The following is a 14273-nucleotide window of genomic DNA, read 5'->3' as shown; positions in this document are numbered from 1 at the left end:
TGAAACGGATTTTCTGGATCCATTTCAATTGGGTTTCAGGCCGGGTTTTGGTACAGAGACTGCCTTGGTCGCCCTGTATGATGACCTTTGCCGGGAGAAAGACAGGGGGAGTGTGACCCTGTTGATACTCCTGGACCTCTCAGCGGCTTTCAACACCATCGACCATGGTGTCCTTCTGGATAGGCTGGCTGGGTTGGGAGTTGGGGGCACTGCTTTACGGTGGTTCCACTCCTTCCTGGCTGACCGTGTCCAGAGGGTGGTGCTGGGGGACAGTTGCTCTGCCCCATGGCATTCATGTCATGGGGTTCCTCAGGGCTCGATACTGTCCCCCATGCTGTTTAACATCTACATGAAACCACTGGGAGAGGTCATCAGGAGGTTTGGGCTGAGGAGTCAGCAATATGCTGACGATACTCAGCTCTACCTCTCGTTTTCCACCAATCCAGGTGAGGCGGTTTCTATGCTGAACTCGTGTCTAGACCTGATAATGGACTGGATGAGGGTCAATAAATTGAAACTCAATCCAGACAAGACAGAAGTGCTGTTAGTGGGTGCTTCTCCAGATAGGCTGGAGGGCCATCTCCCTGCCCTGAATGGGGTTACACTCCCCCTAAGGGACAGGGTCCGCAGCTTGGGGGTGCTCCTGGACCCCAGTCTAACACTGGAAGCCCAGGTGGACTCGGTGGCCAGGGGCACCTTCCTCCAGCTGCGGAAACTATACCAGCTACGGCCCTACCTGAACGAGCGGAGTCTCATGACAGTTACACATGCACTGGTAACATCCCGTATAGATTACTGCAATGCGCTTTACGTGGGGCTACCTTTGAAGACAGTCCGGCGACTGCAACTGGTCCAGAATCGAGTGGCGCGGCTGGTGAGTGGTGTGGCCGCCAGGGAACATATCAAGCCGATTCTGTATAAGTTACATTGGCTACCAGTTGCTGCCCGGGCCCAATTCAAAGTGCTTGTTTTGACATATAAAGCCCTAAACGGCTTGGGCCCTGGACACCTGAAGGACCGCCTCCTTCCATATGAGCCTACCCGGCAGTTAAGATCTAGCCAGGGGGCCCTTTTGAAAGAGCCGTCCCTTAAGGAGGTAAGAGGGACGGCTTGTAGACAGAGGGCCTTTTTGGCAGCTGCCCCCAGACTATGGAATGCCCTCCCGACTGAGATTCGTCTGGCACCGACACTGATGACATTTCGGCGCCAGGTCAAAACCTTCCTGTTCCAGAAGGCTTTTAACTGAAATAATATTAGCTGTGGGTCCGATGGCAATTTTATATATATATTAATTGTATTTTAATTGTTACATATCTTTATTGTATTTTAAATGTTGTAAGCCGCCCAGAGACCTTTGTGTAGTGTGGGCGGCATATAAATAAAATAAAATAAAATAAAATAAAATAAAAAAATACATACATACATACATACATACATACATACATACATACATACATACATACATACATACATACATACATACATACATACATACATACATACATACATACATACATACATACATACATACATACATACATACATACATATTTGTAATTATATCAAAATCAGCTTTGTAATCTCCTGTCTGGAGTTTTTCTTTCCACTGTGTATCTGGATAAGCCAGCAATTTCCACACTTTGTGAATAGATTATGGCCCACCCTGGCAGTGAATACCAGCTGCAGGGGTAACATTTTTTTTATTGGGCAATAGCCATAGGATGAAAGGATTAAACCCTTCCTTTTAGCACTAGGGCCCTTATCCTTATGTAGAATGACACAGATGAGTCTGTGAAAGTTATGGCACTTTCTGGGAAGTCCCGTTTAGAGATTACGCTATACTACAGATTCTTGGATTTGGATATGAATTGTCTATATCTTGGTGTTATAGGACTAACATATGCATCATATGTCAGTGTTTGATTGTTAAATTGACACATTTAGATATTGTATTCTAGGATGTGTGGAACTGCCTAAAGATTAAGTATCAGACACCTTTCAAAATGGCCAGAGTCCTATTGCCGGTTAAAGTTTCTATAAAGAAAACTGTGTATGTCTTGGGTTAGCAAATTGCTAGCTATTAACAAAGCATTGTGGTCCTGGGTGCACTAGTCAGGCCCATACTTCGAAATATAACTAACATCTCATTAACAAGTGGCAATAGGTTAGTATGTATTCATGATGGAAATATAATAATAATAATAATAATAATAATAATAATAATAATAATAATAATAATAATAATAATAATAATAATAATAATAATAATAATAATAATAATAATAATAATAATAATAATAATAATAATAATAATAATAATAATAAATGACCGTCAATACATTTATACACTGCCTTTCCATACTTGTTAGTGTTCAGGGTGGTTTACAGTCATAAAACATAAATAAACATAGAGTAGATCTTTGGTCTAGATGGGTGGTCTAGATCCAATAAAATAAATAAAATAAATAAAAAAAAACAAAGGTAAAAATTATTCAATCACAAAATAATCAAAATCAAATAAAACAAGCAAAACTATAAAAGCCACTGAAATCAATACAGCAATGAAGAGTTAAAGTCATCAACATCAATTCGATGTTATCATAAACCAGTTTTAAAAGATGTGTTTTCATACCCTTCCTAAATGCAGTGAGAATGGAAACTGTAGAAAGCTGTTTTCAGCTGTGATGGGAGCTCAAGAAAAAGCCCTATCTCATATGCCTATCAAGCAGGTGTGTGCAGCTATTGGTATTCTCAAGATGGTTTCTCCTGTTTATCTTAACAGCTACACAGGTTCATAGCAAGAGAGATGGTCCCTTAGATAGCAAAATGTCAAGATGTTTAAAGCTTTTGGAATTTAGAATCTGCACCTTTATTTATGCCTGGTAAGAGCTTAGCAACCAGAACACCCAGCGAGGGAGCCAGAGGCGAGGGGCCACTCCTGAAAAGGCCCAGTTTCTTGTTCTTCCTCTCCAAGTCTCCCTTGGTATTAGGCCCCTCAGACACCCCTCCTGGCTAGAACAAGTGATTCGGGTAGATATAGGTGGGAAAAGGCATTCCACTAGATATTGAGGTCCTAAACCATTTAGGGCTTTATTTGTCATTGTTAATACTTTGAAATCAATGCGGAAATGAACAAGCAGCCAATGCATGGCAGCTAGAGTAGGGGAGATATGTTGATCTTTTATCACCCCATGAGAAGTCTGTCTGCCACGTTCTGCACCATTTGAAGTTTCCACATCAATCTTGAAGGTAGCCCCACATAGAGCTCATTACAGTAGTCTAATCTCGAGATTATAAGCGTATGGACCAGAGTGGTAAGCACCCCACCATCAAGACAGGGCAATTCGCCAAAGGTGGAAGTAGGCGGTGCGGACCACTGACGCTGCCTGGGTTTCCATGGTTAGCACCGGATCTAGGTGAACCCCCAAGCTTTAAACATCACTCTTCGTGGCGAGAGTCACTCCCCCCAAAGTGAGGGAGTTTCCCAAACCACCGATAGTGGGGCCAACCACCCTAAGGACCTCCATCTTGTCTGGGTTCAGCCTCAGTCTGTTCTGTTCAACTGCATCCATTGCAATACGGCCTCCAGGCAGCGCTGAAGGGACGAAAGGGCTTCCACTCTACAGATGTAGAGCTAGGTATCATAAACATACTGATGACATAAAGCCCCACACCCCCTGATCCCCTGATGACTTGATCCAGCGGCCTCATATAGATATTAAACATCATTGGGAAGATAATCAAGCCCTTCATTTGAGACTCCATGGGGCCGATACATTCTCCCCAAGTGGTACTCTCTGAGGACCATCCTCCAAGAAGGATCAGAGCCAGGCAAGTGCCAGACCGCCAATTCCCAGCTCAGAGAGCCTCCCCAGGAGGATACCATGATTGACAGTATTGGAAGCAGCTGAGATATTGAGAAGGATCAACAGAGACATTTCGCCCCTGTTGGCCTCCCTCCACAGATCATCAAACAGGGTGCCCAATGCCGTTTCCATGCCATGACACAGCCTGAAGCCTGAGTGAAGTGGATCCAGGGCATTGGTTTCATCCAGAAGGACCTGGAGCTGGTCAGCCACCACCCTCGTATTGGCGATGGGGCTGTAATTGCCAATATCATCCGCGCCAAACTTAGTTTCTTCCTAATGGGCCTAATTAGTGTCTCCTTGAGTAGAGAGACCCGTTAATTATTGCAGTGTCCAATTCACTTGTTATAGGCCAGGCTACTTTAATTAGCCAGGCTGGGCAAGGGTCAAGGGAGGAGGTGGTGGCACGACAGTGTTCAAGCGCTTTGTCCGCCATATCTGGTGTCACAGTCTGAAAGAGATTGAGCCTCATTGGGCAAGGAAGAGCGCTGGACATCTCTGCTTGATCTATTGTATTGAAAAAAGGAGAAAGATCCCGGTGGATGGCCTCCACTTTAGATTTTTAAAATGCTGCAAATTCGTCAGGTGAAATATTAGTGGGAGGCCTATCACTTAGACCAATTCTGGATAGATCGTGAACTATACGGAAAAGTTCCGCCTGCTGATTTGAAGCTTCGCTTATCTGGACAGCAAAGTAAGCTTGAATGGCAGCCCTCACCCTGGTAATGTAATGCTTAGTCGCAGTCCTGACAACTTTCTGATTATATTCCATCGGGTTCCATCTCCAGTTGCACTCTAGCCTTCTCCTATTCTGCTTCATAGCTCGCAGCTGCTGGTTAAACCAGGGTGCTGGATCAACTCTGCAGTGGAGAGGGTGTTTAGGAGCGATTGTGTCAGCAGCCCTAGTAGCGGCGGCAAGCCAGCCATCAACCAGGGCCTCAACAGGAGCGCCAGTCAGATCAATCGAAATCTCTCTCATGGAATTCTGGAATCCAATGGGATTAAGTAACCTTTGAGGGCAGACCATTGAAATAGGTCCTTGCTCCCTGCGGAGAAGGAGAGCCACTGAGAGGTTGCATTTGATTAGGTGGTGATCCGACCATGATAAGGGGACTGACACAAGGTCAGTCATCATCAGACCACACTCACTCCTGATACCGGAGCAGAATCAAACTAGATTTTAGTATAACCCTTAGCAGAGAAAACACAGGCCTCAGAGCAACTAGGCCCAAGACATAGCTCAGGCAAATAGAGAAACATTAACAGATAGTATAGGATTTTCCTTTAGTTACTTTTCCCTGCACCCCATCACCTTGGATCTAGCAGATGGTCAGCTAAAGAATGTGGCCAAGGAGGAACCAGGTGATAAAAGTCAGAACATCACCAGCAGGAGAGCTGGAGAGTGAAGGCCATGTATCAAGGCCCAGGAAGGCTACACATAAACATACCAAAAGATAAGATTCTTTCCCCAGACATTTAGACACTTCCTGAGCATAAGCAAAGGATACATGAGCACACGATCTGCATACCTATAGGTAGCCAATAGATTAACTTAATTGGCATCACTACCCTAAAAGGAACTGAATCCAAAGTTGGGATACAAATAACCAATAGAATTGTAGTACTTTTATGACTCTTTGTTTGTATCATTATAAAACATGTGTACATTGTATTTTTGGGGTCTTCTCTGCTTTTAAGAGGAGTCCCAGCTGACCTTTTCTTTGCTGCTATTCAAATAAAATTGGGCCTTTGGTTAAGCTGTTGCGTCTATGCCTGATTCCTTGCCAGAGAATCTTAGAACCCAAATTTGGCTGGTAACACTCCATTTGGGGGAAAACACCAGGTCTAATGTGTGACCGCCCACATGTGTGGGGCAGTTGACATGTTGGGACATGTCTAAGGAAGCCATGGTTTCCAAAAACTCAAGAGCTGCATCGGAAACCTCCACCTCTGCATGGATGTTGAAATCACCCATGACCAGAAGCCTCAGAAATTCCAGCAGTGCTGCGGAGATGAAGTCCACCAGTTCTGGTAAGGAAATGGCTGGATTGCAGGGAGCGCGGTAACCCAGCAAGATCCCAATACCGTCCCTGGCCCCAATCGACACATGGAGAGCCTCAAGACCCGGTGTCACCACCGTGGCGCGCCTAACAACTTCTAGAGTGTTTTCTGGAGACAATGGCTACTCCCCACCCCACCCCTCCAGGTGCTGGACAGCATAACCTGGAGGACAGAAAAGAGTCAAGGGAGCACCCCCCCTTCCCTGCTCATCCAAGTCTCAGTTATGCATGCCAGGTCTGTGTCCTCTTCCAGAATAAGAATAATCTGGGTTTGGTTGGATACAGACCTGGCACTTCAGTGACATTTGCACTCCCCATATGTCTATACTCTGCACAATCACTATACAGTCTCCTACTCACTTGTGCTACTAATGCTGGTGTTTTATCAGAGACAACTAACCCCAATTTTTCCCAGTAGTTGGGGTTGCCTCTATTAATTGTGTCTTTAAGCCACTGTCACCTTTGTCCTGCTGCTCTTATTTAAAATATACCATAAAATTCCTGACCATAGGTTTATGTAATACTGTATGTAATTTATATATTATGTAATTTTGAGTGAAAAGAACCCTGTGATGTCTGGTTATGTTTCGATGTACTTATACGGTTTGGTAAGTCTGTAGTAGTAGTAGGAGGAGCATGGAATATTGGTAGGAATGGTCCTGATTGACTTGGAGAAACTGGGGAGGGGAGTGTCAGTAACATCTTCAAGAAGTCTGGGGGTCTAAGAGCAAAGTCAGAGAGAGAGCAGACTTGGGTGGGGGTTAAAGAGAGAAGCAAAGAAGAATTTGAGAAAGATTAAATGGAGAGAGAAGTAATAGAGACAGTAGATTGTGCTGATTGAACTTAAAGCCTAGGAATAAACATTGTTATTTTAACAAAACTCTTAATGGTTATGTAAATGATGTCATAAGGACTTGAGTAAAGGGGCAAATGCACACATGTGAAGACAGCTGAAGGTTGTTGGCTGAGAAAGAGAATGAGAGGAAATAAGTGAAGATTGTTAAAGAAAACACATTTATTCCTGTGGTGATTTAAAGAGACCATTACATCACTAGCCAAAAAACAAAGCAAAGGAAGGTTTGACTTCAGTATCCCAGAGAGAGGGTATGACAGAGCACCTTGATAAAACTGTTGCTTAGGTTTCCAGTGTAGCCTGCTAGCACATGGGTATAATACCTTGTTTTTCTGCTCTCTTTGTACATAAACTATTAGAAATAATTAAAAATAATGAAGAGAGTTTAAATTGAAAAAACAAAAAGGATATATTTGGGAACAAATAGATAGAGAGAAGGAAAAGGTAAGACTTTTAATCACCCTTGCATGGCTTTTGTTACAGCGTGTAACTGAAACAGCTTGCCTTTTCCCACATTACTCCTTTCCCATAAAACAGAGTGGTAAATGTTTTAAAAACATGCCTTCTGACAATTTTTGCCAACTGTTTGCACATGTTCTTCCAATCCATTTTTTAAAAACTCAAATATAAACTCTCTCTGGTGTTTTAAATCTGTCATATAATGGGTGAGAGCTGGGTGAATGTCCTAACTCCCTCCCTTCCATTGCTGTCCTGATAGCCAACTCTCTGAAGTGAGGAGCCTACTCTATTCATGCCACCACTCTGATTATTAAACGTCCGACCTCTGCCTCTTGCAGTTAACAAGCTTTGTTTTGTGATTGATCACTGGAAGTTAAACTTGAGTTGATCCTGAATTTCTGGAGTAGCACATGCACAGGAGGCCTACAAAAATAAAACAAGCTCTTCATTACAGACAGATGATTTCCAATCACAGGGGCAGTGGGTGGGGGCAGTGGGATAAAGCTAACATACGTTGTACCATTTCCTCCCCTTGTTGTTCTAATTGTAGGTAAGGGAAATTAAACAGTTGAATAGATTTGTAGTTCTGTTCCATTTAGTATAATGAATAATAGTAAACTGAGTTTTCCCACTTAAAATCATCATTGCATATTATAGTTATCCCAGGACCCATTTTATGCCTATGGAACACTGGAATTATACATTTAAACACAGTTAAACCTCTCTGCTTGTGTGAGCAAAAGAGAATTTTAAAATGAACAGTTAAAGTGTAACATAAATTATGAACTAATAATTCTCAATTTATTCTCCATGCTTTATTCTTTATGTGTAGTAAACTGTATTTTGAGCTTCTAAACTCTGTTTTGTTATTGTTACTAAAGCTACAGTCACCCGTTCAAAAACAGGGATTACTACTTCAGGCTGTAAAAATCATATTTGCATTTTAAATTTCAATACAAGATTAAAATCTACTAAGTAACGTCAGGCAGCTGCCACATGATTTTTGTTGGTGTTGGGGAGGAGGCACCAAAGGACAGGAAAGTACATGTTTTTGCAGTTGTTTTTTCCCTTCCTCGACTGATTCCTCTTGCCTGTAAGTAGTAAGACTTCTACAACTGTAAATCAAATGGAGAGTGTCTGTGTTGGTTTGGTCTGAAAAAAGATTACAAGGTCCTTGTGGCATCCGCCCAGGTCATGAATATTCATATGACATCTGCATAGACCAGTGGGAGTGCTGGAGGGGCGGTCATGAGATATAAGAGACTCAGCAGAAACAGGAGGAGGGGGAGTTAGAGAGATAGTCAGAGTTAGGAGATGGAGAGATAGGGAATTTTGAGAGAGTTGAGAGACGGTTTTGGAGTTTAGGTGGGAAAGTGGTGGTTGAGAGTGGATGAAGTATGATGTTTGTTAAGAGTTAACAAATTGCTTGAAGTATCTACATTTGTAACAATAAACAATTTCTATTTGGTCTTTTTAAAATGACATATGGCCTGGACATCTATAATTGATATTAGGTAATGTTGATGTAATCAACTGGTGGCAGCTGAGGGGCATGTAGCCTGAGCTCTTTGTTTGGTAAAACAAGCAAGGGGCCACGTGGAATTGTGACAAATTGGTGGCAGCAGTGGGATATGAAGCAATCCAGTGAAAAGTTGAATAGGCTTGGGTTTAAAGGTATTCCTAGCTAGAAGGGGTTAGGATCTGTGGTAAGAAGTGGTTGCCCCTTAGAGTCTTGGTGAAGACTTTGTTTCAGGGCTTCTGAACCCAGATCTGGGGAATTCTAAGAGAAGGAAAATACCTACTCAAAAGAAACCATTTTTTAACCTCAGGATTTACAAGACGTAGTGACTAGCTCAAAATCCAAAGCTTTGAGTGTAAAGAACAGTAGTGGATAGAGTGGAAGTCTAGGTCACGATAGATTTGAGGGTATAATAAAAGCTAAGCAGAAGTTGTTCTTGTGTCTGTGGACAAGAATCGCCCAGGGAAATGTGGCCAGGGTTGTGAGCTTGGGAGTAGCTGAGGCCAGCTGCTTGGAAAAGTGCAACCTAGTTACAAGGAAAGCCACTGAAAAAGAGAATAATGCTTGTACTTTTGGCTTTTGTGTGGAAAAAGAACCAGTCCAGATTAATAAGAAATTGTATTGTTTCACAGCATCATTCAGTCTTGAGAGACTATTGTTTATGCTGTCCAAAAGAAGTAAAAACTCAGTTATGGAGGCGTATGTTGAGCCCCAGAGTTCTGAGGAAAATGGGAACCCTCAAATTCAAAGGGATGAAGAAACTGAGGGACCTGCACAGATTGCTTCAGAGGGAGAAAATATTCAAAACACCCAAGATTTTGAAAGTGGAAGTTAGAACAAGAATTTAAACTGAAGAAGCAAGCTATGAAAAACAATTAGAATTGGAAAAAGAGAAAAACCAATTAGAATTGGAAAAAGAAAACAGGAAAGGGGAATTTGAGCTAGAAAACAGGCAAAGGGAATCAAGAAAACAGGCATAGAGAGAGAGAAAAATGCAATTCCAAATGGAGACGAAGAAATTTGAATCAGCTGTTCAAAATAATAATAATAATTCCAGTGTGGGAAGTCTATCAAAAATCAACCTAAAGAAATTTCCCCAGTATCGGAAGAGGGGTTGTCTTGAATCTTTCCTGATTTCATTTGAGAGAGCTTGTTGGGACTTTGAAGTTAAAGATGATGAGAGGATGATAAGATCACAAATAAGTAGAGTTTTATCTGAGCTTTATTCACAGATGCCTCTGGAGCAAGCTAGAGATTTTGAGGCTTATAGAAAGATGGTGTATTCTCAGTTTGGGATTGTAGCGTTTAGCCCTGCCCTCACCTGTCCATCACAGCTGAGCAGTGGAACAGCAGCCAATGAGGGGACGGAAGATGGTGCTAAAGGGGGAGGAGCTGGGATATAAATGAGGGTGTATGGTGTATGAAGGGGGAGTTTGGAGAGATGTGAGATTAGTGTGGAGACTTAATGAGTCTGTGGGCCTGTGAGCCAAAAAGTCAGTGAGAGAAGAGTCTGTGTGTCAGTGAGAGAGAGTTATAGATTAACCACTTGTGATTTACCTATTTTATTTTACTGATCATATAAACAAGTTTAAGTTTTAAAGAAACGCATGATTCAGTGATTTATTGGTATTGAAACAGCAATACCTGGTGGCAGCAATTTGAGAAGAAGAGTGAGCATCCCCTGGAGGCCTGATAGAATAGAGGCTCCAGCGTGCTTGCTACAGGGATTACTGTAATTCAGAGCAACTCAGAAGGAAATTTAGATCAATTTCAAAGAAACCTGAGGAGTCTTTTACCCAACTTGGGGCACGTTTGACACAGTGTCTCAGTAAATGGCTGGAACAGGAATGTGTCTCTACCTTAGATCATATGAAAAGGAATTGCATTATCTGGTCAAGGACAAGGATTCTAAAAATGGGCTACAGGCATCTGAATATGCTGATTCTATTATTGAGATCAGAGATCCTCAATTTTCTGAGGTAAAATTTGGTAGGAAAATGTGGGACAAGAGTAAATTTAGTAAAAACAAAAGTTACCTCAGTCAGGCACAAGCTAAGGGAAGCCATTTTAGAGCCCTCATCCCCAGATAACACTCCCCTGAAATCAAATAATCCTGAGGGGAAAGTTAATAAAACCCTTTATTCTGATCCTAAGGCTATTAAGAGGTGTTTTTCCTGTGGAGAAGATGGACATTTTTGGGCTCAACGTGAAACTCAAAAGAATAGGAATTTTAGTCAGCCTAAAAGTGGAAATTACATTCAGCCTTAAAAAGCATTTCTTCTTCAGTCTTCAGCAGCTGAAGTTAGCAGCAGTGCTGTTGCTAAGGAAACAGACTTGGCAGAGAGTCCAGGAATTCCTGAAGCCAGAGTGGTACAATGTTTCCTAATCGAGTGCAATCAGGATTTATTGGACAACTCTGGAGAGACTACTTTTATTGACAACATAAAGCATTTAGGTTTAAAAGATGCATGTTCTCAGATTACTGTTGGAACAGAACATCACCCTCAAAGGCATTAGTTCAGGCTCAGTGGTTCTGCCAATATTTTTATTTTATTTATTTTATTAGACTCCTACCACTCCCATCTAGACCAAAGATCTACTCGGGGTAGCATTACAAATTTAAAAAACAGTTAGACCAATAAACATACATATATATATATATATATATATATATATATATATATATATATATATATATATATATATATATATATACACACACACACACACAGTGGTGCCTCGCAAGACGAAGTTAATGCGTTCTGCAAAAATCGCTGTCAAGCGATTTTGTCGTTAAGCAAAATGCGGTTTTCCATTGAAATGCATTGAAACCCTGATAATCCATTCCAATGGGAACGGATTGCCATCGTAAAGCAAAAATCACCATAGGAAACATCGTTAAGCGAAACACATTTCCCAAGTGAACACAGCTGTCTAACGAAACAGCGACCATTCAAACACCCGTGTAGCGAAACGAACCCGAGCTGTCAGAATCATCGTAAAGCGAAACACAGGGACCTGAAAATTAACCGTCTTGTGAGGCAAGGTCCCCACCATCATAGAGCAAAAATTGCCCATAGGAAACATTGTTAAACGGAGCGCAAGATCGCTCTGGAAAACTAATAGTTAAGCGAATTCATTGTTAAATGAAGCAATCATCTAGCGAGGCACCACTGTATGTCAAAAATGTGGAATTTAAGATATGGCAGAAGGGAAAGCCTGCCCAAATAAACAGGTCTTAACTTTACTCCTGAAGACACCCAGAGAGGGAGCCAGAGATGGATCTCCACAGGCAAGTTGTTCCAGATGTAAGTGGCCACTGCCAAGAAGGACCAGTTCCTTGTTCTTTCCTTCTGGACCTCCCTCATTCTTTCCTTCTGGACCTCCCTCGTTCTTTCCTTCCGGACCTCCCTCGTTCTTTCCTTCCAGACCTCCCTCGGCATTAGGCCCCTCTGCCGCCGAGTCACTCATTGGAATGAGTGACTCTGGCAGAACTGGGTGGGAAGAGGCGCTCTGTCAGTTATCGAGGTCCTAAACCATTTAGGGCTTTATATGTCATCGTTAGGACTTTGAAATCAATGCGGAACCAAATGGGCAGCCAATGCAAGGTGGGCAGGGTAGCAGTGAAATACCATGGGTGGTCTGGTGTATGGAAAGTAGCAGTGTCAGACCAAATCCCAGTTCCTTGTCTGATTGGTTTAGATCTAGTCAAGCATGTGCAGAGTGTTTTAATAGTAACCTGCTCTTAGGGGAGGCAAATTGAAGCCTCTGAGGGAAGCGCTGAAATTCTTATTTAAAGACCCACTTTAAGTGAACAGCCTGAAATGAGAGAGACAGTTGATTTGGTGCTAATGAAAAATCCTAGTAGTTCTTCCTTTGTTAAGCAGCAGAAGGAAGATATTACCTTGAGTGATTGCTTTGGAAAAGTGAATGAGAATCTCATTCCACTGACCCCTGAACACCCAGAGAGGTATTGTGTGGAAAAAGATTTATTATATAGAGAGGCTTTTATGGTTCCGCATTGGGGGAGGAGACCCCCACAAACAGCTAATTGTCCATGTTAAATACAGAGAAAGGATTATAGATTATAGCTGTTCTGGAGGGGTGAAAGAAACTGCCTACCCTTCCCACAGTTGAGAAAATGGAGCCATTAATCAAAAAGAAAACAGGCTTCACCCGAAAGAGGTGAGCTGATGACATCCAGTGGATGTCAGAGTGCCAGATAGCCTTCAATCGTCTGAAGAGGGCACGGACTTCAGGACCTGTCCTTGTTGCACCAGACTTTGACTGTGAGTTCATCATCTGCACGGATGCATTGAAGATGGGACTGGGAGCCATGCTGTGCCAGGCAGATGACAGCAGGAGTCTACATCCAGTGACTTTCATCAGCAGGAGACTCCAACCTGCTGAGAGACATTTGTCCACCACTGAGAGGGTGTGCCTAGCTATTTATGGATGCTGAAAAAGCTGAAGCCCTACATTTTGGGAAGGAAATTTGTCCTCTGTATCAACCATTCCCCTTTGGTGTGGCTATGAACTATGAAATCCAATAGCAGCTAGCTTGCAAGATGGACGCTGATTGTGCAAGAATTTGACTTTGGGCTCCGCAGCATAAAAGGGACCCAGAATGTGGTTGCTGACACCTTGTCTCGAAGGCCAAATGACTAATGGGTGGATAAAATTTTGTAGTATTGTACTAACTGTTCTGTTGTGAAATACGATTAAAGTGCAGTGTTTGCTTGGATGTTGATGAAATGAGAAGTGTATAGTGATGGTAAAAATAATGGTGAGTATCCTTATTAATGTAAATGTAATGTAATGTAATTAGTATTAATATAAGTAATGTATCCTTATAGATGCAAGTAATACAAGAGGTTAATATGTCTTTATTGATGTAAGAGTAATGTAATGTATCCTTAGGGATGTAAATAATGTAGGAGTTTAATGTTTAGATTCTTCCCTAAAACTTTCTTTGTTTATGTTTGTTTATCAACCATTCAGTTTCCCCTCCTAAAACAAACCTATTAAGGGGGGAGGAATGTGGCGTCTGCCCAGGTTATGAATATTCATATGCTATCTGCATAGACCAATGGGAGTGCTGGAGGGGCCACAAGATATAAGCTCTTTGTTTGGTGAAACAAGCAAGGGGCCACGTGGAATCACGACAGTGCTCTTGAAGGATGTCTATCAGGAGCCCCACCAATATGGTTTCTTACAATGTTTAAGCAATGTATTTAAGGAAGCGGTGTTTGTGAGAAACAACCCAAAATTTGTGATCAGGCAACATCCTTATTAGTATTACCACAAATGCACAAAACCGAAGGCTAGTATTTGAGATCCCCAGAAACCTTCAATAGACAAAATATTGGGAAGAGTGCAAGGGGTGGCAGAAGAGGAGAGAAGAAAAAGGCAGTCAGTGTTGAAGTGAGATTAATCCCATCTGGTCTAAACCTGAAGATATAGTGGATGGAAAGGCATAGAGTTGAATCAATAAGATGTGTTAAGTGTCTCCTTGT

The 14273-nt window shown here is 42.1% G+C and overlaps 1 protein-coding gene across 1 annotated transcript in view; it reads left to right on the top strand.

Annotated features, from left to right (window-relative positions):
• Positions 1-14273, top strand: part of KALRN (kalirin RhoGEF kinase) — a 515545-nt gene that overhangs the window by 404273 nt on the left and 96999 nt on the right. The gene's annotated exons all lie outside the window — the stretch shown is intronic.

The sequence above is a fragment of the Pogona vitticeps genome, chromosome 1 (genome assembly GCF_051106095.1).
Source record: "Pogona vitticeps strain Pit_001003342236 chromosome 1, PviZW2.1, whole genome shotgun sequence".
In the NCBI taxonomy this organism is placed as follows: Eukaryota; Metazoa; Chordata; class Lepidosauria; order Squamata; family Agamidae; genus Pogona; species Pogona vitticeps.
Note: the sequence above shows the minus strand (reverse complement) of the source record. Positions and strands in the feature narration are given on the sequence as shown.